A 25,177-nucleotide genomic window follows, 5' to 3' on the forward strand; every position below is an offset into this window, starting at 1 on the left:
AAATTGCCGAAGTTGCCTTGAGAGGAAACTTTGTCAATTTCGGCGCCATGTATGCCACCCCACTGGCGATTTACATTCTAGCGGGTGGGATGGCATTTCAGGGAGATTAGTCGCCCGCGACAAGGGAGATTTGTCACGTGGCCACTAATCTCCCCGTCTGCCACGGCCCTTACTGCCAGTGTCAAACTGGGCTGGTGGGACACCCAAAAAAAACCCAGTGAGCCCCTGCCTTTGTGGGCCCAGATTATACCTGCCTAGAATTGTAGGTGCACCCCTTCCCCCCCGTTAATGCGGCAACAGCTGGCACATACTCACGGGGGTGGTGGTTTTGTCATCATTGTCGGGCTCAGCGCAGAGGAGGTTACAAGGTTGGGGGTGTTCTGAGCTGGCAGCCCCGGTGAGCCCTGGACACCCCAGTCCGACACTGATTACTGTAGGGTAAAATTGTACAGAGCTGCATATACAGAAGCACTATGTAAAGATATACATACCTGTACATGTTCACTTATAATAAAGAAATAATCCAGGAAAATAAAACTGAATGTATAGTGGTCCCCTAAAATATGGCTGATATTGTGGCCAGTGAGACTTTAGGAACAGAGCAGGAGTTGGGGACGGAGCAGACCAATAAGGCCATAATAACTATGTAATGAGGGTTGAGCTCACTAACAAACATGGATGAAGTCACAAAACTATTTCTGGTCTAAAAACAGGGGACAGATCTTTTTTTTTTTTTTTTAAATCCCATTTCCTCGCCAAGGGACCTACACATATCACATGTCAAGTTCAAGATGGACGCCGGGAGCTAATGAAACGCTGTGATTGAGCAGAACTGAATTTATCGACAACGTTTGATAAAGGAGATTCAGTTGAACGAGCGCCATTGAAGTCTACGTGGGGAATGATTAAAAGAGCATGGGAACGGGGCACACAAGGATATAACTTACCAACTTTAGCAGCTCTAAGCCCCCGAGTGATAGGATCTGTCATTTCTTTCAAGCGAGATTTAGGGCACCTCTGAAATCTCTTTTAATCCCAATTAGAAACATTTTTCTCTGCTGATGAGCGATCTCGGCACACACACAATCATTGTGCTGCAATAAGTTCCACTCCTTTCAGTTGTGTCTGTGTGTGTGATCCTTTTCTGGTATGTCGCTTTAGATCTGTATTTAAAAATACAGAATAAATATATGTGTGTGTTCTTTTACACCAAACCTACTCAGCTAGCCGCCCTTAACATATACCTTCTGTTTGATAAAGGTGTTTTTATCCATCTCACCATGGGGCATAAAGAGCAAGATATATTTACATGTTCATTCATTATTGTGCTTAGTACAGGGGAATCCCTATGTGCCATAGTTTTATGGTATCTCTCTGTACAGGCTATGAGCAAACTTAGGGGGCTGTTCCTGCTGAATTGTGCTTAGTACAGGGGAATTCCTATGTGCCATAGTTTTATGGTATCTCTCTGTACAGGCTATGAGCAAACTTAGGGGGCTGTTCCTGCTCAATTGTGCTTAGTACAGAGGAATCCCTATGCTGCCATAGTTTTATGGTATCTCTCTGTACAGGCTATGAGCAAACTTAGGGGGCTGTTCCTGCTCAATTGTGCTTAGTACAGGGGAATCCCTATGCTGCCATAGTTTTATGGTATCTCTCTGTACAGGCTATGAGCAAACTTAGGGGGCTGTTCCTGCTCAATTGTGCTTAGTACAGGGGAATCCCTATGCTGCCATAGTTTTATGGTATCTCTCTGTACAGGCAATGAGCAAACTTAGGGGGCTGTTCCTGCTGAATTGTGCTTGGTACAGGGGAATCCCTATGTGCCATAGTTTTATGGGATCTCTCTGTACAGGCAATGAGCAAACTTAGGGGGCTGTTCCTGCTGAATTGTGCTTAGTACAGGGGAATCCCTATGTGCCATAGTTTTATGGTATCTCTCTGTACAGGCAATGAGCAAACTTAGGGGGCTGTTCCTGCTGAATTGTGCTTAGTACAGGGGAATCCCTATGTGCCATAGTTTTATGGGATCTCTCTGTACAGGCTATGAGCAAACTTAGGGGGCTGTTCCTGCTGAATTGTGCTTAGTACAGGGGAATCCCTATGCTGCCATAGTTTTATGGTATCTCTCTGTACAGGCTATGAGCAAACTTAGGGGGCTGTTCCTGCTGAATTGTGCTTAGTACAGGGGAATCCCTATGCTGCCATAGTTTTATGGTATCTCTCTGTACAGGCTATGAGCAAACTTAGGGGGCTGTTCCCGCTGAATTTTGCTTAGTACAAGGGCATTTTTTTGACGCGGGCGACAATTTTTTGTCACAAGGTGAATATTTAAACAGTAATTTTTGTCGCCCCTTTTGCGAAATAATCTGCCAATGGTGAAATGTGGAAATTCGCCACAAATCCATGGCTGGTGAATTATTACCACCTCTCAGTGGAATTAAATAAAAAAAAACCAAATATATTTTTTTGCTCTTAATATTCCATTAAGCAAATACAGAATAAAAATAAAATGAAGATATAAAGGTTAATTTGCAAAAAGTGCAAAGAAACAGATGCAAACCGCCATGTTTCCTTCTCTGCCCCATACTTTGCACCCAAGGAAAAGGGTATATAAACAGACAAGGCTGTATTTGTCATTCAGACAGTGCCAGTGGGCCGGGGGAGAGCACTGACTTATCTTTATATTAAATACACAGCAATACTAGCGAATGTCATGGAAATGTTACTGAAGTGAAATCCAAGCCAAATAGCGTGACGGAATTAGGAGCGAGGAACGTCTGGGCAAGTCATTCAGAGATACTGTTACAGCCAGTGCATGTACTAACAGTGATATATAAATATAAATATCCGATATTCCTTTCTTCTGAGCTGTCTGGGGGGGGGGGGGCAAGCAGGAGTGACTGCTGGCACTTGTGGTGGGAAATTTGCACCCACTCCCTTAGCTCCACCAATACATCCAGTGACTAAATCTCTTGCCCACCAGTCATTGAAAATCATAACAATGTGCCATTAAACTTTGAAATCCTGATTTTAGAGGTTTTAAGTGATTCATAGTATTTCCCACCTCCAATACACTTATGGTGGAGACAGGGCTGCCATCAGAACTTTGGGGCCCCCCACAAGTTATTTATATGGGGTCCCCCATGAATACAAGTGCGTAGTACCAAAATTTTGGACACGCCCTTTGTATGTACAATATAAACAGCTGATGTCCCCTATAATAACCAGTTCATAGTGATAATTAAAGGTCAGTTTATTAACAGTCAGTGGAGTTTGCCCTAAATTGAATCTAGTTGTACAAGTTACGTAAATTGTGTAAGCGTAGGGGCCCAATGATGTTGCTGTAGGGCCCAATAACCAGCCATTCCCCTGCTGGAAACTTCATGTAGGAGACACTAATATAATTCAGTAAATAGCTCCCAATATAAACTGCTGATGTTTCACAATAATAATCAGTTCATATACAGGTAGTTAAAATGCATAATAAATGCGCTTATAAGTCAGTCAGTTCATTGGGGGAAAGTATCATTTACCGTAAGTTTAATTCTTTGGTGGTCAGTGGAGTTTGCCCCTGTCTGCCCCTTCTTTGTATTGCCCTTTGCTTGATATGTAAGTTTCCTGATGCAATAAACGTACTCACGCTCAGGGGAGGACTTCGGGTGGGGGACCCTGCAGGGGGGGGGTTAGGGGACCGGTGGGCCCTGCACCCCCCAGTCTGACCCTGACTTTCGGTGACGTGCTGGGTTCCAAAGCTGATTTTCACAGGGGGAGGGGAGGCAGTACAACAGTAGCCCCTCTCCCCCAATGATGGCGGCCCTGGGTGGAGAAATTTGAAATGAACCTCTGAAGGACCCTCATGTCATCCTTTCAAAACACAGAAACACAAACCTTTGCACCTTCTCTGAACCTGGATCCCCCTGCCCATGGGCGGAAAGACAAGAGCAGCAGATCTAGTAACTGATGGAGGCGTTTGGACAACTGGGCACTTATGTGCAGAACAGGCCGTCTTGCTTATGTTCGGTTTGCCATATAAACGTTGCCTGTGTGGCTCAGTAACTTTGAATCAAGCCGCACCATACAGAGAAGGTATTCACTTGCTCTCTGAATACACAAAGTGTGCCTAATGGAACAATATGCTTCCAATTTCACTTGATATTGGGTTATGAAAACAGTTTCTGCACTAATGAAGTTTACTGCATTCCCCGAAATTATTTCACAATCCATATAACCACAATCGGCGCATCCCAGTTATTGTTTATGTCTTCTATGGTAGAAACGGCCTTTGTGCGGAGTGTTTGCCACTAAGATGTTTGTTCCCCATGGGCACTCCCTTCGTAAACATTAACACCTAAGTTAATTGACTTGGGTTGCATAAAAGAGACCAACTAAATGTTACCTACACCGCTTTGATGGCTTTCAGCTTATGTATTTGCAATGCTGCTTTTGATTTTCTCTTTGAAGCATGGATATCCATAGGGATAATAGGGCCTTTGTCATAGCAGATGGAGGATCCAAGCAGCAAAAACATGAGCTGTTGGATGGTACGACCTTGCTTCCAACTTCTGTTCATAGACAATTTCTAACGTGATGCTAAATGGAAGTCTTAAAAAAAAGCCATAAAACAGAATATATTCATGCACTATCACCCATTGCTCTGTGCATAGACATACCCCCGGGACAAGCCCAAGATTTGCACAGGGGGAAATTCCACAAAACTCTTTTTTTGCAGTTTAAATTACAATAGGAATGATAAAGAAACATAAAAAAAGCAAAAGTCCCAGCATACATTACAGGTATAGCAGGCAACCATATCTACATAGCAGAGACCATAAGTACTTAGATTATTTGAGAAAAAATATTATTTGTAGAAAATTTGCGATTATGTCTTAGAAGGTCACATTATCATTATGAGAGTGGATGTCCAACCAGGGGGACCAGATCTTCACAAATTTAGCCGGCTAATGTGGCCATACACTATAAGATCCGCTCATTTGGTGAGGTCGCCAGATGAGCAGATCTTTCCACCTATACGCCCACCTAAGGCAATGTAGTTCCCATCCAAGTCACTACAACTAATTTCTTAGCAGGAGAGACCTAGCGAGAGACCTCATTTTATTCAGCAGAAATAAATCCTCTTCCAAACTTAATAAATACATTTCTAGAGCGCAGAGATTGGCCACCATAGTCTGTTAATGGCATATTAGGTCTGGACACAGATGAGCTACTGATTTATCTTCAATATTGAACAAACCTTCCCTAGAAAGGGCTACAAATGACCAAAAGAGACCCAACAGTATTTATGATCTGGAAGTGGAATTTCAGACACTTGTAATACGCGCCTGTGCTATAATGTGGACCCTTGTATATGGACATTGTGCATTTATTTGATTTAATTCTTGCAGATTTGGCCTTCAAAAAACATATACCAGTGTTTGCATTGGATGCTGGGATGCACCATGAAACCTGAAGCTTGAGACCCAAGTTCCTTCATATCATTTCTTCTATATTTCTCTTTTCTAGATTCTCCAATGGTAAATAAGAAGTCTAGGATGACCCCACATTTTAAGGAACGTTCATCACAGGTTGGCAACCAGTAGAACTTTCATGCTTATGTTATAGATACTTCTGGGATGAACAGAGCTATGGTGCATCCTTGAGTCAATGGTAACCAGTCATAGTAACAGTACCTGTATCTCTAGGGTTACATACAGGCCCAGACTGGCAAACTGTGGATTCAGGCAAATGCCAGAAGAGCTGCTGTCTCTGGGTACCTGAAATTCCTGGGCCCATTGTGAGTCCCAGTCTAGACCTGGTTACATTCATTCAATATGCTAGTGATTATTACATTATTCTGCTAATATGAAGGAGTTTTGGGTAAGTGAATGCTAGGGTGCCTTAGTTTTCATATATTTGTGTCATCTTTTAAAGCCTCGTCCCATCTCTTTAGGGCACAGCATACTTTTTGAAGGAAATACTTACAGTGATAGGTATATTAGGGGATTCTGTGTTGTATGGGACTCTTTAACAATTTTTTTAAAATATGCTTGTACCATTCACCCTTTTATGCAGAGCTACATTCACTACAAATGTCAATGGAACTGACCTTCAGTTGGGGACCTTGTACCTTGCAGAGTTACTGAACCCTCTGTTATTATTAAAAGAACCTGTTCCTTAAGCCCATGGTGCAATGGGGACATTCAATACAGAGGAATTTAATGCATCAATGAACCTTGATGCTACAGCCTAAACAAATGTATCTTGAAGTGTTTATGTTTGCCCAGCATTGCTATTGTTAGATACATTCCTTCCATTAACATAAAGGCAGGTTAACTGATGAGATAAGGGCCTAAGATCCTTCTGGACAGGGACTGATGTGAATGATGAAATCTAAAATGCTGTATATTATATCTATGTAACTGAGAAAAAATATTCAAGTGCACTAAAGCTGGGCATACACGCACCAATAGTATCGTAGGAAACCTTTTGACAAGACGACATTGCAAAGGTTGCAGTTGATGGTTGTCTCGTCAATGGGACGGGTTAAAAGGTTTTGATCGGGAGCCGTTGAAGCAAAATCTACGTTCAGGGCTGTATCAGCAGAAGGAGGTAGAATTCCTATTGTTTCGACCTCCATATCTGACGATTGAGCCCTGAACGTCAGTGGGGGAAACACACAATCTTGAAGACCATAGAAGACCATAATTGCTACGTTTATGGCCACCATTAGACTCCTACCCTTCAGGTATGAAACACAATGGACTCTGATTCACCAGGCAGGACAAAATACTCCTTGGTGTATATTGTCGTAGAATTTTGACCTACTTATGCACGGCCATAATCGATCATTCCAAGCCTGGCACATAACAAATGTGCTGGGTCAGTAGTTTGAGTAGGTAACAGATCAGATCACAAGGGCTCTTTGCAGCCATGGCGTGAAATGACCACATGAGCAACCCAATGGGGCCTTTGTCCCATTCAATTTTTCCATCCTTTTCAAATGATATCTGGCCAAGTTTCAATCAGACATTCATGACTAAAACAACTGTTTTGGCCACAAATACGAGCCTATAGATTGATGTTGGGCTATTAGGTAGCCAGTATTGACTCAGGTATAGTCCTCATTAAAGTCTTTATTCTGGTAACATTCATTCTGTAACCTGCAAAGGATTTGCTCTATATAGACCCTAAAGGTAGCTACATAAAAACAATACTTTACAATTACTAATCATAGGATTAAGATGACAGGAATTATCTATATATAAAATAGCATACAAATTAAGGTTTGTTGTGATATATTAGGCTGTGTGGAAAATAAGGAATGATGAAAGTAGCAGCTACAAAAGCAAATATAGTACAGGTATGGGACCCATTATCCAGAATGCTTGGGACCTGGGGTTTTCCATATAAGGGGTCTTTCCGTAATTTGGATCTCCATACCTAAAGTCTACCAATAACCCATTTGAACATTAAATAGGATAGTTTCGCTCCAATAAGGATTAATTATATCTTAGCTGAGATAAAGTACAAGGTACAATATTATTATAACAGAAAAAAAGGAAATCATTTTTAAAAATGTGAATTATTAGATTAAAATCAAAATACTTTAATATTTTTAAATATATACAGTATTTAAGCTCAGGGCCGCCATCAGGGGGGCACAGGGGGTACGATCGTATCATCAAGCCCGGGCCCTGTCTTTAGCTGTATCCTCCTCTATGTGCCGCGGCTCTCTGCCGCATCTCCGCTTTTATAAGGTTGCGCCCGTGCGTACTGACGTCACACGCACGGGCCGCAACCTTATAAAAGCACAGAAGTAGCAGTGAGCCGCGGCACATAGAGGAGGACATCACCGGAGGTGGGGGCCGGGAAGGAGGGAAATGGAAGGTGCTTGGGGGCCTTGGGAGGTGAGCTGGAGGATACTTGGGGCCCTGGGAGGTGAGCTGAAGGATACTTGGGGGCCCTGGGAGGTGAGCTGAAGGATACTTGGGGGCCCTGGGAGGTGAGCTGAAGGATACTTGGGGGCCCTGGGAGGTGAGCTGAAGGATACTTGGGGGCCCTGGGAGGTGAGCTGAAGGATACTTGGGGCCCTGGGGGGTGAGCTGAAGGATACTTGGGGGCCCTGGGGGTGAGCTGAAGGATACTTGGGGGCCCTGGGGGGTGAGCTGAAGGATACTTGGGGGCCCTGGGGGGTGAGCTGAAGGATACTTGGGGGCCCTGGGGGGTGAGCTGAAGGATACTTGGGGGCCCTGGGGGGTGAGCTGAAGGATACTTGGGGGCCCTGGGGGGTGAGCTGAAGGATACTTGGGGGCCCTGGGGGGTGAGCTGAAGGATACTTGGGGGCCCTGGGGGGTGAGCTGAAGGATACTTGGGGGCCCTGGGGGGTGAGCTGAAGGATACTTGGGGGCCCTGGGAGGTGAGCTGAAGGATACTTGGGGGCCCTGGGGGGTGAGCTGAAGGATACTTGGGGGCCCTGGGGGGTGAGCTGAAGGATACTTGGGGGCCCTGGGGGGTGAGCTGAAGGATACTTGGGGGCCCTGGGGGGTGAGCTGAAGGATACTTGGGGGCCCTGGGGGGTGAGCTGAAGGATACTTGGGGGCCCTGGGGGGTGAGCTGAAGGATACTTGGGGGCCCTGGGGGTGAGCTGAAGGATACTTGGGGGCCCTGGGGGGTGAGCTGAAGGATACTTGGGGGCCCTGGGAGGTGAGCTGAAGGATACTTGGGGGCCCTGGGGGGTGAGCTGAAGGATACTTGGGGGCCCTGGGGGGTGAGCTGAAGGATACTTGGGGGCCCTGGGGGGTGAGCTGAAGGATACTTGGGGGCCCTGGGAGGTGAGCTGAAGGATACTTGGGGGCCCTGGGAGGTGAGCTGAAGGATACTTGGGGGCCCTGGGGGGTGAGCTGAAGGATACTTGGGGGCCCTGGGGGGTGAGCTGAAGGATACTTGGGGGCCCTGGGGGGTGAGCTGAAGGATGCTGTGGGGGAGCTGGAGGATGCTTGGAGGGGCCTGGAGGGAAGCAGGAGGATGCTTGGGTGGCCTTGGAAGAAACAGGAGGACGCTGGGGGGGAGCCGAAGGATGCGGAAGGAAGCAGCGGAGAGCAGGCCATAGTATGAGTAATTTGGGGGAGGACCACCAATGTTTTAGGGGGCCCTGGCCCTGGCACAGCCCATAGTAATAGCCTAAAATGAACACCACCTTCAGGGTGGTGGTAGATGGGCATTACCCTGCATCAGTTGGTGCATTTGATGGGCACAAAAACACAGAAGTGCAAGAATCATATTTAGGCATAAATACCTTTAATAATTGGTGATTGTGCAACAAAAATGTCAATTTTTCTGCCTTTTTTTGCATTATATCGACCATAGAGCATATTAAAACCCTTTAAAGTATAACAAGAGCTCCATGAGAGTCCTCTGTTCTAGTCCAAGGCAATGCAAAGGAATTGAATGCCTGAAAGGTTGTCAGGGAATGCTGGGTACCACAAAAGCAATAGGAGCCCGGCCGCTTCTTGCCCCACCGTAGCCCTTGTGTGTTGCCCAGAGCCGCCTGTGCAAGTTCCTATACCCAGCACTGGCACGTGAAACAGGTCAGATAAGGGATACATTCATTATTCATGGCTGAACTGGCAAAACTCCTGCTCTGTAAAACTGCAGATTGTGCAAATTCAGCTTTTAGAAAATCTCCTGTCAATGCAGATTAACTCTTATACTGCCAGCATAAAAAAATGCAGAATGCAGTTACATATCAGGTTGGGTGGATAAAAGAATGAGGAAAAAGAGATCATTTAAAAAAATTGACTTAACCCTTTAAGTGCCAGCCGAATTCGTCATTTCGGTTCCCCCCAGTGCCAGACGTTTTTTAAGCATTTTGTACTCATTCGCTTTAACAATGTTTTTTGGTAGGAAAACCTCCATGAAACTAGGGAAATTATATATCGTTTTTTTCGTCACTAATTGGGCTTCGACATACATACCAAATTTTATAACTTTTCTGGAGATATGATGTGTATTTTGGGTGAATTATGTAAAAAAAAAATAAAATTATGAAAAATTTCTGTATATTTTGAGTTTTTTTTCCATAGAAAAGTTAATTTTACACACTTTTTTTTGTTGTTTGTAAAAGCCCTGATACTCCCAAGTCCAACGATACCAAATATGTGGTGGTACCCCACAGTTCCTGTCCAGAAGTAACCCCCAAACTAAAGCAATACTTAGTACAATATCACACCAGAACAAAGCGGAAAAGCGCTTGTAACAGTTGATGCAGCATAACTTATATGTAAATCTAAAATATCCCCTCATGTTTGGTATCTTTAGAAACTACAGACCTTCAGGTTTCTAGGTGCAATGTAGTTTTCACTCAAAAGCCAAATACCTTTTGTCAGTGCATTGTGAAATTTGGAAGTTTTTTTGACATTTTTTTTTTTTTCTAAAACGTAAACTTGGACGCATGATCAAATGTGGATTTGACAAAAAAAAAATCTCATAAAAATTTTCTAACAAAGGCAAATTTGAAAGACAAATTTCTACTGAATAAAATGATGCCCCATATGTATGGGTGCACATAAAGACATGGGCACCAAACACTCCAAAGCAGGGGCAATGCACAAGGGCAATTACAGCTAAAAATGTGGGTGCTGTGCTCTTTGTGCACTACCTGCAGTTTTTCAGTGTTAACCCCCCCTACTTGTGAAATAACCCCCACAAACTATATATTTCTGAAAAGTGCACACCTTCAGCTATTCAGAGACACCACTCTTCTCTTTCTACATAGAAAATTGTGGCCGCAGTCCCTTGCAGAAGTCAGCGCTTTGGTCAGAAATCGAGGAAAAAACTGATAAAAAACCTAGATTTCTCCCCAAAATCTCCATGGCAACTACCAAAAACTTACTAAACATCAATCTGCAAGTTCCCCTGAATAAAACAATACCCCATATGTATGGGTACACATAAAGACGTGGCCACCAAATGCCCCAAAACAGGGGCAATGCATAAGGGCAATTTCAGTTGAAATTTTGGGGGCTGCGCTCTATGTGCACTTCCTGCAGTTTTTCAGTGTTAACCCCCCCTACCTGTAAAATAACCCCCACAAACTATATATTTCTGAAAAGTGTACACCTTCAGCTATTCAGAGACACCACTCTCCTCTTTCTACATGGAAAATTGTGGCCGCAGTCCCTTGCAGAAGTCAGCGCATTGGTCAGAAATCAAGGAAAAACCAGATACAAACCTAGATTTCTCCCCAAAATCTCCATGGCAACTACCAAAAACTTACTAAACATCAATCTGCAAGTTCCCCTGAATAAAACGATACCCCATATGTATGGGTACACATAAAGAGGTGGCCACCAAATGCCCCAAAACAGGGGCAATGCATAAGGGCAATTTCAGTTGAAATTTTGGGGGCTGTGCTCTATGTGCACTTCCTGCAGTTTTTCAGTGTTAACCCCCCCTACCTGTAAAATAACCCCCACAAACTATATATTTCTGAAAAGTGCACACCTTCAGCTATTCAGAGACACCACTCTCCTCTTTCTACATGGAAAATTGTGGCCGCAGTCCCTTGCAGAAGTCAGCGCATTGGTCAGAAATCAAGGAAAAAACAGACACAAACCTAGATTTCTCCCCAAAATCTCCATGGCAACTACCAAAAACTTACTAAACATCAATCTGCAAGTTCCCCTGAATAAAACGATACCCCATATGTATGGGTACACATAAAGACGTGGCCACCAAATGCCCCAAAACAGGGGCAATGCATAAGGGCAATTTCAGTTGAAATTTTGGGGGCTGCGCTCTATGTGCACTTCCTGCAGTTTTTCAGTGTTAACCCCCCCTACCTGTAAAATAACCCCCACAAACTATATATTTCTGAAAAGTGCACACCTTCAGCTATTCAGAGACACCACTCTCCTCTTTCTACATGGAAAATTGTGGCCGCAGTCCCTTGCAGAAGTCAGCGCATTGGTCAGAAATCAAGGAAAAAACAGACACAAACCTAGATTTCTCCCCAAAATCTCCATGGCAACTACCAAAAACTTACTAAACATCAATCTGCAAGTTCCCCTGAATAAAACGATACCCCATATGTATGGGTACACATAAAGACGTGGCCACCAAATGCCCCAAAACAGGGGCAATGCATAAGGGCAATTTCAGTTGAAATTTTGGGGGCTGCGCTCTATGTGCACTTCCTGCAGTTTTTCAGTGTTAACCCCCCCTACCTGTAAAATAACTCCCGCAAACTATATATTTCCAAAAAGTGCACACCTTCAGCTATTCAGAGACACCACTCTCCTCTTTCTACATGGAAAATTGTGGCCGCAGTCCCTTGCAGAAGTAAGCGCATCGGTCAGAAATCAAGGAAAAACCAGATACAAACCTAGATTTCTCCCCAAAATCTCCATGGCAACTACCAAAAACTTACTAAACATCAATCTGCAAGTTCCCCTGAATAAAACGATACCCCATATTAGTGCTGGGCGGTATACCGGTAAAAACCGATCACCGGTGTTTTTTTTGAAACCGATATGCATTTTCTACATACCCCCATACCGGTGTGCTTGAATACTTCCGGGTGCGCACGTGACGTCAGCGCGCACGTGACGTCAGCGCGCACACTCTACAAAAGCGCCATCGCATTCAGAGTCGGATACCAATGTGAGCGGTCGGGGGTGGGGGTGCCTGGCAAGTAATTATATTTTATGTGAAGGGGATGGGGGGGTGTTATTTATGTGAAGGGGATGGGGGGGTTGTGATGGGGTGGGGGGTTATATTTATGTGAAGGGGATGGGGGGCTGTTTGGGGTGGGGTGGGGGGGGTGTGCGGATGGGGGGTGTTTGGGGGGGTGGGGGGGGGTGTTGGGTTGGGGGCGGATGGGGGGTGGGGTGTTTGGGGGGGTTGGGGGGGTTGGGGGGGAGTGTGCGGATGGGGGGGTGTTTGGGGTGGGGTTGGGGGGTGTGTGCGGATGGGGGGGTGTTTGGGGTGGGGTGGGGTGGGGGGGTGTGTGCGGATGGGGGGGTGTTTGGGGTGGGGGGGGTGCGTGCGGATGGGGGGTGTTTGGGGTGGGGTGGGGACGTGCGTGCGGATGGGGGGGTGGGGGGGCTGCGTGCGGATGGGGGGTTGTTTGGGGTGGTGGGGGGGTGTTTGGGGTGGTGGGGGGGGTGCGGGTGGCGGGTGTTTGGGGTGGTCACCTAATCATGCATGGGGAAAAAAAAATACCGTCAAATACCGTGATACCGATATAATTTTGAAAAATACCGTGATATAAATTTTTGGTCATACCGCCCGGCACTACCCCATATGTATGGGTACACATAAAGACGTGGCCACCAAATGCCCCAAAACAGGGGCAATGCATAATAATGGGGCTGCAATTTATGTGCACATCTCAAAGCTTTTCAGACAAATTTGCCCCTTACCTGTGAAAAAAACCATATAAACTGTATATTGATTAAAAAAAGACAACTTCAGCTATTCAGAGACACCACTCTTCTCTTTCTACATGGAAAATTGTGGCCGCAGTCCCTTGCAGAAGTCAGTGCTTTGGTCAGAAATTAAGGAAAAACCAGATACAAACCTAGATTTTGGTCAGAAATCAAGGAAAAACCAGATAAAAAACCTAGATTTCTCCCCAAAATCTCCATGGCAACTACCAAAAACTTACTAAACCTCAATTTGCAAGTTCCCCTGAATAAAACGATACCCCATATGTATGGGTGCACATAAAGACGTGTCCACCAAATGCCCCCAAACAGGGGCAATGCATAAGGGGGGGGCTGTGCTCTATGTGCTCTACCTGCAGTTATTTAGTCTAAACACCCCCATACCTGTGAAATAACCCCCACAAACTATATATTTCCAAAAAGTGCACACCTTCAGCTATTCAGAGACACCACTCTTCTCTTTCTACATGGAAAATTGTGGCCACAGTCCCTTGCAGAAGTCAGCGCTTTGGTCAGAAATCAAGGAAAAACCAGATACAAACCTAGATTTCTCCCCAAAATCTCCATGGCAACTACCAAAAACTTACTAACCATTAATCTGCAAGTTCCCCTGAATAAAACGATACCCCATATGTATGGGTGCACATAAAGACGTGGCCACCAAATGCCCCAAAACTGGGGCAATGCATAAGGGCAATTTCAGTTGAAATTTTGGGGGCTGCGCTCTATGTGCACTACCTGCAGTTTTTCAGTGTTAACCCCCCCTACCTGTGAAATAACCCCCACAATCTATATATTTACGAAAAGTGCACACCTTCAGCTATTCAGAGACACCACTCTTCTCTTTCTACATGGAAAATTGTGGCCGCAGTCCCTTGCAGAAGTCAGTGCTTTGGTCAGAAATCAAGGAAAAACCAGATACAAACCTAGATTTTGGTCAGAAATCAAGGAAAAACCAGATAAAAAACCTAGATTTCTCCCCAAAATCTCCATGGCAACTACCAAAAACTTACTAAACCTCAATTTGCAAGTTCCCCTGAATAAAACGATACCCCATATGTATGGGTGCACATAAAGACGTGGCCACCAAATGCCCCCTAACAGGGGCAATGCATAACGGGGGGCTTTGCTCTACCTGCAGTTATTTAGTCTAAACACCCCCATACCTGTGAAATAACCCCCGCAAACTATATATTTCCAAAAAGTGCACACCTTCAGCTATTCAGAGACACCACTCTTCTCTTTCTACATGGAAAATTGTGGCCGCAGTCCCTTGCAGAAGTCAGCGCATTGGTCAGAAATCAAGGAAAAACCAGATAAAAAACCTAGATTTCTCCCCAAAATCTCCATGGCAACTACCAAAAACTTACTAAACCTCAATTTGCAAGTTCCCCTGAATAAAACGATACCCCATATGTATGGGTGCACATAAAGACGTGGCCACCAAATGCCCCAAAACTGGGGCAATGCATAAGGGCAATTTCAGTTGAAATTTTGGGGGCTGCGCTCTATGTGCACTACCTGCAGTTTTTCAGTGTTAACCCCCCTACCTGTGAAATAACCCCCACAATCTATATATTTACGAAAAGTGCACACCTTCAGCTATTCAGAGACACCACTCTTCTCTTTCTACATGGAAAATTGTGGCCGCAGTCCCTTGCAGAAGTCAGCGCTTTGGTCAGAAATCAAGGAAAAACCAGATACAAACCTAGATTTTGGTCAGAAATCAAGGAAAAACCAGATACAAACCTAGATTTCTCCCCAAAATCTCCATGGCAACTACCAAAAACTTGCTAAACCTCAATTTGCAAGTTCCCCTGAATAAAACGATACCCCATATGTATGGGTGCACATAAAAACGTGGCCACCAAATGCCCCCAAACAGGGGCAATGCATAAGGGGGGTCTGTGCTCTATGTGCTCTACCTGCAGTTATTTAGTCTAAACACCCCCCTACCTGTGAAATAACCCCCACAAACTATATATTTATGAAAAGTGCACAGCTTCAGCTATTCAAAGACACCACTCTTCTCTTTCTACATGGAAAATTGTGGCCGCAGTCCCTTGCAGAAGTCACGCTTTGGTCAGAAATCAAGGAAAAACCAGATACAAACCTAGATTTCTCCCCAAAATCTCCATGGCAACTACCAAAAACTTACTAACCATAAATCTGCAAGTTCCCCTGAATAAAACGATACCCCATATGTATGGGTGCACATAAGTACATGGCCGCCAAACCTGAAAATGCATAATATTGGGGCTGCACTCTATGCACCCCTTTTTTTTTTGCCTGCACCCGAATGAATGGAATACGCTCGGGTGCAGGCACATGTAGCCGATATACGCATGAAAACGCGTGAGAATGCAAAGTTTTCATGCGTATATCGGCTACATGTGCCTGCACCCGAGCGTATTCCATTCATTCGGGTGCAGGCACAAGTAGCAGGCGTAGGGCTGAATTTTCGGCAAGCGTTTTTCCACTTGCTGAAAAAATCAGCCCTACGCCATGTGTGGCATCAGCCTAACCCTTGGCAATAGAAACTACCAGAACAATCTTAGCACCTCTGGACCTTTCTAGAACAACTGAAATCAAATGAAGTTAAAATGGAATAAAACCACTAAAAGCAATCAAAGAACAATAATTGCAATGAAATCGGTGGTCAGAGCCCTGGATCCACCAATGTCACTGCAAAAGCAACCTTTTTGGGGCACTAAATACACAATAAAGAACAATGCAAAGATAAAACACCATAAAATCAGTAAATTCAAATAAAAACCAACAGAAGAACAATTATTGCAATGAAATCGGTGGCCAGAGCCCTGGATCCACCAATGTCACTGCAAATTCAGCACCCAATAGCAATACAAAAGTTATAGTGCAATAGAATAATTCAAAAACAGAAATCAATTATAAAATGCAAAAAAAACACTAAAATGCAACCAAATAAATCAGATAATTATAGAGCAAGATCAGAAATAAAGTTTTAGTAAAAAAAAAAGACTGCCAGAGAAAGCAAAGAAAGAAAGAAAAGAAAAGAAAGAAAGAAAAAAAAAAAAAAAGTGTAAGTGTAAGTGTGTGTGTAAGTGTCTGTGTGTGCTTGGGAAAGTTGTAAATAAGTGTGTATGTGTGTAAAAGTGTAATAATGACAAAGATAGAAGAAGAAATGGAAAAAAAAAAAAAAAAATTTTAGACAGTTGAGATAGAAATAAGCAAAATAAACAGTGGTTAGAGAGTTGTAGTTCAGCTTACACAATGCAGGCAGGCGATCAGGGCGACCAATCTGGCAGGAAGGCAGCAGGAAGGCAGCAGGGGGGCTCCAGCAGTCTCACGTGGCAGCAGAGTGAAGAGGCGACGGCGGGGGCGGCGACAATTAAAGGGACAGCAGTGGACACGTCATCAATGCGTGTCCACTGCTGTCATTGGCTGAGGACCCGGATCGGCGGCGCTGGGGGACCCGGATCGGTGAGTATGTCCTCTCTTGCTCGTTGCCTAGGGGGTTGTGCAGGCTTTACAAGCGCTGCGCTGCTTTAAAAGCGAGCGCAGCGCTTGTAAACCCATTAGTGCTGTAGGACGTAGATTCTACGTTCTATGGCACTTTGGTCCCTTGGTACCTAGGACGTAGAATCTACGTCCTATGGCACTAAAAAGGTTAAAGAATTACGTTCATGTTACTTAGTGGAGGGCTGCTGCGCTGCTTCTCATGTACACCAGCCCTGTATCCCTCAGCCCTTACAGCAAACCGTAGCTTATATGTTCTACTGATCATTTCTAGAAGATTAAAATAACACCAAATACATGAATAGAATTTATATCATTTCCTTTTGAAGAATGTAATTTTTCTTAGTTTCCTTTTACTTTTCCTGCCTGCTAAAAGTGCAGTTTGTGTTATGAGTACACTTTATCTGGAACATAACAGGAAATAACTTTTTATGTATAAAACAATACAAAAATATCCCTTCCTACTTCTGTTTCCTTACTCTTAGGATTATTACATGTCGGGAACAATTTGTCACTCCCAGCAGGAAATATTTTATAACAGAGGCACAACAGGCAATACTGCCTGATTTTTAAGTTGTATTTACATTTATATGTTTTCATTATAAATCTAATCTGGCATAGATTATCTGGATATTTCTGTTAATTCATATGATTGAAAGATGTCATACTGTTATTCATTGGTAGAACTTCCATTAGGGAAGTAGTGGAGACGGCCATACTCACCAGATAGTAGTGAGAGTTGGTGCCTATAGTAGCAGTGGGATAATAGCCTCTGGGAAGGGACTGGGGCTGTGGGATAGCAGGTATAGTAGGGAGAGATGGTGCCTATAGTAGCAGTGGGATAATAGCCTCTGGGAAGGGACTGGGGCTGTGGGATAGCAGGTATAGTAGGGAGAGATGGTGCCTATAGTAGCAGTGGGATAATAGCCTCTGGGAAGGGACTGGGGCTGTGGGATAGCAGGTATAGTAGGGAGAGATGGTGCCTATAGTAGCAGTGGGGGGATAATAGCCTCTGGGAAGGGACTGGGGCTGTGGGATAGCAGGTATAGTAGGGAGAGATGGTGCCTATAGTAGCAGTGGGATAATAGCCTCTGGGAAGGGACTGGGGCTGTGGGATAGCAGGTATAGTAGGGAGAGATGGTGCCTATAGTAGCAGTGGGATAATAGCCTCTGGGAAGGGACTGGGGCTGTGGGATAGCAGGTATAGTAGGGAGAGATGGTGCCTATAGTAGCAGTGGGGGGATAATAGCCTCTGGGAAGGGACTGGGGCTGTGGGATAGCAGGTATAGTAGGGAGAGATGGTGCCTATAGTAGCAGTGGGGGGATAATAGCCTCTGGGAAGGGACTGGGGCTGTGGGATAGCAGGTATAGTAGGGAGAGATGGTGCCTATAGTAGCAGTGGGATAATAGCCTCTGGGAAGGGACTGGGGCTGTGGGATAGCAGGTATAGTAGGGAGAGATGGTGCCTATAGTAGCAGTGGGATAATAGCCTCTGGGAAGGGACTGGGGCTGTGGGATAGCAGGTATAGTAGGGAGAGATGGTGCCTATAGTAGCAGTGGGGGGATAATAGCCTCTGGGAAGGGACTGGGGCTGTGGGATAGCAGGTATAGTAGGGAGAGATGGTGCCTATAGTAGCAGTGGGGGGATTAATAGCCTCTGGGAAGGGACTGGGGCTGTGGGATAGCAGGTATAGTAGGGAGAGATGGTGCCTATAGTAGCAGTGGGGGTATAATAGCCTCTGGGAAGGGACTGTGGCTGTGGGATAGCAGGTATAGTAGGGAGAGATGGTGCCTATAGTAGCAGTGGGATAATAGCCTCTGGGAAGGGACTGGGGCTGTGGGATAGCAGGTATAGTAGGGAGAGATGGTGCCTATAGTAGCAGTGGGGGGATAATAGCCTCTGGGAAGGGACTGGGGCTGTGGGATAGCAGGTATAGTAGGGAGAGATAGTGCCTATAGTAGCAGTGGGGGATAATAGCCTCTGGGAAGGGACTGGGGCTGTGGGATAGCAGGTATAGTAGGGAGAGATGGTGCCTATAGTAGCAGTGGGGGGATAATAGCCTCTGGGAAGGGACTGGGGCTGTGGGATAGCAGGTATAGTAGGGAGAGATGGTGCCTATAGTAGCAGTGGGATAATAGCCTCTGGGAAGGGACTGGGGCTGTGGGATAGCAGGTATAGTAGGGAGAGATGGTGCCTATAGTAGCAGTGGGGGGATAATAGCCTCTGGGAAGGGACTGGGGCTGTGGGATAGCAGGTATAGTAGGGAGAGATGGTGCCTATAGTAGCAGTGGGATAATGAGGTTGCCAAATTAGATATATTAAGTATGGAGACTGTTCATGGTAAATAATATTCATATGAATTCCGCTTACTATATTTATACCCAGAGTATATACCATAAGCTAACACTGCATGACTTTTAAACACCTATAACAACAACCAGCTATTTCAGGCATCAGCAGTACAGACAAATCCTTGTTCGGTTTCTATAAAAAGCAGATCAGTTTGATACCATCACAATACTGACATAACATCCAAGTTATTCTGGTATTAAAATGAACACAGTTTATATAGTGAAAGAAAGATTTCCAAGAAATTGTTTAAAACAAATTGCCTGTTAAAGTTACAAGTTGGGTTGAAAAAAAGTCAATGAAGTTCAAACCCTCATATATAAACATATTTATACAGACCTTTGTATACACTCACATATATGAACTATATATACCAAGTAACTACTGTAACTCTAGATCTTAGGACAATGAAAGTCAAAAACCAATTCAGCTGAAAGAAAAGGCCCTTATGAAAGCAATAACATTAGCGTGTCTCTCAAGGAAGCTTCATTGCTGTATAATCCAGAATGTCAACGAAAAATATTTTTCTAGTACCAATCTTTTAGGCAAAATAGAAGAGCGCTGGGAACCCTGGTTTTGCCGACGCCCTTTTGGGGCCCCGTACTTTCTTTTGTGGGGATGACAGGGATTCTAAATACAGGTATGGGATCCCTTATCCGGAAGCCCATTATCCAGAAAGCTCTGAATTACGGAAAGCCTGTCTCCCATAGACTCCATTTTAATCAAATAATTCAGAATTTTAAAACTGATTTCCTTTTTCTCTGTAATAATACAACAGTACCTGTACTTGATCCCAACTAAGATATAATTGCCCCTTATTGGGGGCAGAACAGCCCTATTGGGTTTATTTAATGGTTAAATGATTCCCTTTTCTCTGTAATAATAAAACAGTACCTGTACTTGATCCCAACTAAGATATAATTACCCCTTATTGGGGGCAGAACAGCCCTATTGGGTTTATTTAATGGTTAAATGATTTACTTTTCTCTGTAATAATAAAACAGTACCTGTACTTGATCCCAACTAAGATATAATTACCCCTTATTGGGGCAAAACAGTCCTATTGGGTTTATTTCATGGTTAAATGATTCCCTTTTCTCTGTAATAATAAAACAGTACCTGTACTTGATCCCAACTAAGATATAATTACCCCTTATTGGGGGCAGAACAGCCCTATTGGGTTTATTTAATGGTTAAATGATTCCCTTTTCTCTGTAATAATAAAACAGTACCTGTACTTGATCCCAACTAAGATATAATTACCCCTTATTGGGGGCAGAACAATCCTATTGGGTTTAATTAATGGTTTATTGATTTTTTAGCAGACTTAAGGTATGGAGACCCAAATTACAGAAAGACCCCTTATCCGGAATACCTTTGGTCCCGAGCATTTCTGGATACCAGGTCCTATACCTGTACTGCCACGGTTGATATAAAAACACAGTACAAAAGAGATCAGGCAGAGGCAACTTCAGAGTCAGGCAATGGTCAATGGCAGAGGAGATTCAGCGTCAAAAACCAGGCAGAGAGTCTAAAACCAGTAGCGCAAACGAAAGCAAGACTTTAGCTATGACCTAGAAACTTAGAACCAGCCTGGGTAATGAAAATACACAAAGTAGAGCTTTTAACTTTGAATTTGGCGCCAAAGTGATGTCAGCATGTCTACTGATGTCACAACGTGGCTTAAAGCCCTACAGCTTAAACAGGGCCGCCATCAGAAATCACAGGGCCCCCCACAACAAAATTTTGTGGGCCCCCCCTCCTCCTACACCCTGCCCCCCAGTGACCCCTCCCATCAGTACAAAGGACACACAGACATTGGTAGCCAGCGACCCCCTAAAACATTGGTAGCCAGAGCCCCCCTAAAACATCGGTAGCCAGCCCAGGGCCCCCTAAAACATTTCTGGTTCTCCCCCAGTGTCCTCCTTGCTGCATCCTGCTCCCCCTACATCCTCCAGCTCCTCCCCCAGCGTCCTCCCCAGTATCCTCCAGCTCCCCCCCCCAGCATCCGCCTTCTTCCTGCACCTGCTGTGTCCCATGGCTCACTGCTGCATCCACTGTTTTATAAGGTTGCACCCCCTGCTTACTGACGTCACACATACACACGGGGCGCAACCAGTCACGGTCGGGCCCCCTTTAAAGCGAAGGATCGTCTGGGCCCCGGGACAACGGTAGCCCCTGTTCCCCTCATATGGGGTATGGGGTTCATATGGGGTTCTTCTGCACAGAAGAACTTCACTGTATCCACCATTCAGTCACAATTTAAAGGATAAATGGGCTTATTTATCACTTTTTCGAGTTTGAATCTGAGAGTTTTTTCTCATTTGAATAAAATCGTGTTTAAAACAAAAACCTCAAATGTTCACTTATTTATTAATATGGAAAACTTGTTCAAATACTCAAAAAACTCAAATACCTGAAATTTGTTAGTTTACAAACTCTATAACAAAACCTCAAAAATCTTGAATTGAAAAAATGCTTGATTTTGTTTTGGGCAACTCCCATTAACTTCTCCGTTAATTTGCGAGTTTTCAGGTGCCAAAGTTTTACATTCGGGGTTTTTTTTGCATATGATAAATATTGGACATTCAAGCTTTTGAACCATAATCTGAATACTTGGAAGTTTAGCCTGGAAATTTTTTTATTTGAATGTTGATAAATCACCCCCTGATGGGCTTATTTATGAATTTATCAAGTTTGTGAGTGTTAGAGTTTTTTCCTACTTTGAATACCCCACATTTTACAAAAAACTCAAATGTTTGCTTATTTATTAAAAAATCCAAATATGAATAACTCGGTTGAATATAAAAATTAAAAAACTCAAAAATCTCATATCAAAAATATGGCTTGATTTTGCCACAGGCAACTCCTATTGACTTCTAAATAGACCACAAGCTTTTGGATGCTGAAGTCTTGCATTTAAGTTTTTGAATTTTTTTGTACTTATAAATATCAAACATTTGAGTTTATAAACCATAAATCGAATATTGGGAGTTTTAGTGCAAAACAATCTGAATCATGGAAAAAATTCAAATTCGAACATTGATAAATCTCCCTCCAATTGTACATCCTAAAATTTCACTTTGACCTTCATGCTGGGAGTGTCTAGCAGAGCAGAAAAGCATTCAACTTAGCACCCACATCTCCCTCTAGATGTCTTTTAGGCCTGGTCCCCTTGCCTTGGCCTTCCATTTCCTGATTACATTCCTTACAGTTGAAACTGACAGTTTAAACCTCTGAGATAGCTTTTTGTAGCCTTCCCCTAGATTATGATACTGAACAATCTTTGTTTTCAGATCTTTTGAGAGTTGCTTTGAGGATCCCACGCTGTCACTCTTCAGAGGAAAGTCAAACAGAAGCACAACTTGCAATTGGCCACCTTAAATACCTTGTCTCATGATTGGACACTCCTGCCTATAAAGTTCAAGGCTTAATGAGCTAATCCAACCAATTTAGTGTTGCCAGTAATCAGTATTGAGCAGTTACATACATTCATATTAGCAAAATTACAAGAGTACCCACATTTTTGCACAGCCAGTTTTTCACATTTGATTTAATATCATACAATTAAATTCTGCTTCACTAAATATCTTTGTTCAGAAAACACCCCAGCACTCAGATGTTCCTGGGAAATGATATGAATGACACACCATCTTTTTTGTTGAAAGGGGAGTAAATTACTATGCAGGCTGAGAGGGGTTCCCATTGGGTATGCTGGGAATTGTAGTTCAACAAGCCCATCTCACACTTCCTCAGACCTTAGTTTGTTAAAATCAATGATTTCCTACCTGTAACCCTTTAGTTACCATTGTCCCCTGGCAGACTTCAAGAGAGCCATGACTTGGACATGTAATATCAAGCATTACGCCATGCAAATAATATCCAGAATGCTTGGACACAGGGTTTTACGGATAAAGGATCGTTCCATAATTTGGGTCCCTATACTTTAACTAATAAATCATTTACACATTAAATTGCTCTTCAATAAGGATTAATTTTAGCTTAGCTGGGATCAAGTACAAGGCAAATGTATTTTTTACTGAGCAAAAGGAAATCATTTTTTTAAAATTTAATTATTTGCTTTAAATGGAGCCTATGGGAGATGGCTGTCCCGTACTTTGGGGCTTTCTGGATAACGGATTGCATACCTGTATGTACACTTCTGCTTCTGGCCTTTTCTGGACATTGGGGCCCTTCCCAGGCTGGGAGCCCTGGACAAATGCCCCTTCTATTGACACTGGCAGACCCAGAGCAGTAGAACACAGTGCTGATTGCAACCAATCAAGTAACTTTATCCCAACACAACAACCAATCACAAATCATTCCTATCACTCCTTCGCTTCAAATCTGTATTATTTCCCACAAGCTTAATGGAGCCATTGTTTCCCTAATGAGGCTTCTAATAAGAAAGCCTACTGGCCCCGAGGATCCACTTTCTCAGCCAGGTTTTCATGTAAAGAGAGGTTCTTCAGCCAAAACGAAAGCAATAAAAGTTGTTTTTGGTACTGTGTTCTCAATATTCCGCAAGGGGCTTGAATTGGGCGCTCTATTCCGCTGGCAAAACAATATTCTATTCATTCAGTAAAATACTCCCATTTTTCAGCACTAATTGTTTTCCTGGGAAGGCTACGGATGTGCTCTCAGTAATTGCAATAGGTTGAAATTAAAAGTTGGGTAATGTGCTCTGAATTGCCAGTGCCCCCAGTCCCCTGACAATACCAGGGCTGTTACCTTCTGGCCTGCGTTACCAGAGCAGCTCAGGGAAAAGAAAAAAAACCTAATGCATTTAGAATTTAGCATTGTTCCTCACAGGGACCTCCTGGACCTAAAAATAAAAGGTTAAATGGTTATATAATCATAAAGACAAAATTAAAAAAATAAATGTGGAAGCTTCATCATGCTTTATGGCCAAGATTCTAGCTATCTTTATAAAACAGTATTCTGTCCTATCGGATCTCCCCCATTGTAAGCAGCAGTCCTGCCCTGCTTTATGGCTGAGATTCTAGCTATCTGTATAACAGAGCATTCTGTCACAGTGGCACAGATCCTATCTGATCCCCCCATTGTAAGCAGCAGTCCTGCCCTGCTTTATGGCTGAGATTCTAGCTATCTGTATAACAGAGCATTCTGTCACAGTGGCACAGATCCTATCTGATCCCCCCATTGTAAGCAGCAGTCCTGCCCTGCTTTATGGCTGAGATTCTAGCTATCTGTATAACAGAGCATTCTGTCACAGATCCTATCTGATCCCCCCCCCCCCCCCCATTGTAAGCAGCAGTCCTGTCCTGCTTTATGGCTGAGATTCTAGCTATCTGTATAACAGAGCATTCTGTCACAGATCCTATCTGATCCCCCCCCCCCCCATTGTAAGCAGCAGTCCTGTCCTGCTTTATGGCTGAAATTCTAGCTATCTGTATAACAGAGTATTCTATCACAGTGGCACAGATCCTATCTGATCCCCCCCATTGTAAGCAGCAGTCCTGCCCTGCTTTATGGCTGAGATTCTAGCTATCTGTATAACAGAGCATTCTGTCACAGTGGCACAGATCCTATCTGATCCCCCCCATTGTAAGCAGCAGTCCTGCCCTGCTTTATGGCTGAGATTCTAGCTATCTGTATAACAGAGCATTCTGTCACAGTGGCACAGATCCTATCTGATCCCCCCCATTGTAAGCAGCAGTCCTGCCCTGCTTTATGGCTGAGATTCTAGCTATCTGTATAACAGAGCATTCTGTCACAGTGGCACAGATCCTATCTGATCCCCCCCATTGTAAGCAGCAGTCCTACCTTGCTTTATGACTGAGATTCTAGCTATCTGTATAACAGAGCATTCTGTCACAGTGACACAGATCCTATCTGATCCCCCCATTGTAAGCAGCAGTCC

The sequence above is a fragment of the Xenopus tropicalis genome, chromosome 6, assembly GCF_000004195.4.
Source record: "Xenopus tropicalis strain Nigerian chromosome 6, UCB_Xtro_10.0, whole genome shotgun sequence".
In the NCBI taxonomy this organism is placed as follows: Eukaryota; Metazoa; Chordata; class Amphibia; order Anura; family Pipidae; genus Xenopus; species Xenopus tropicalis.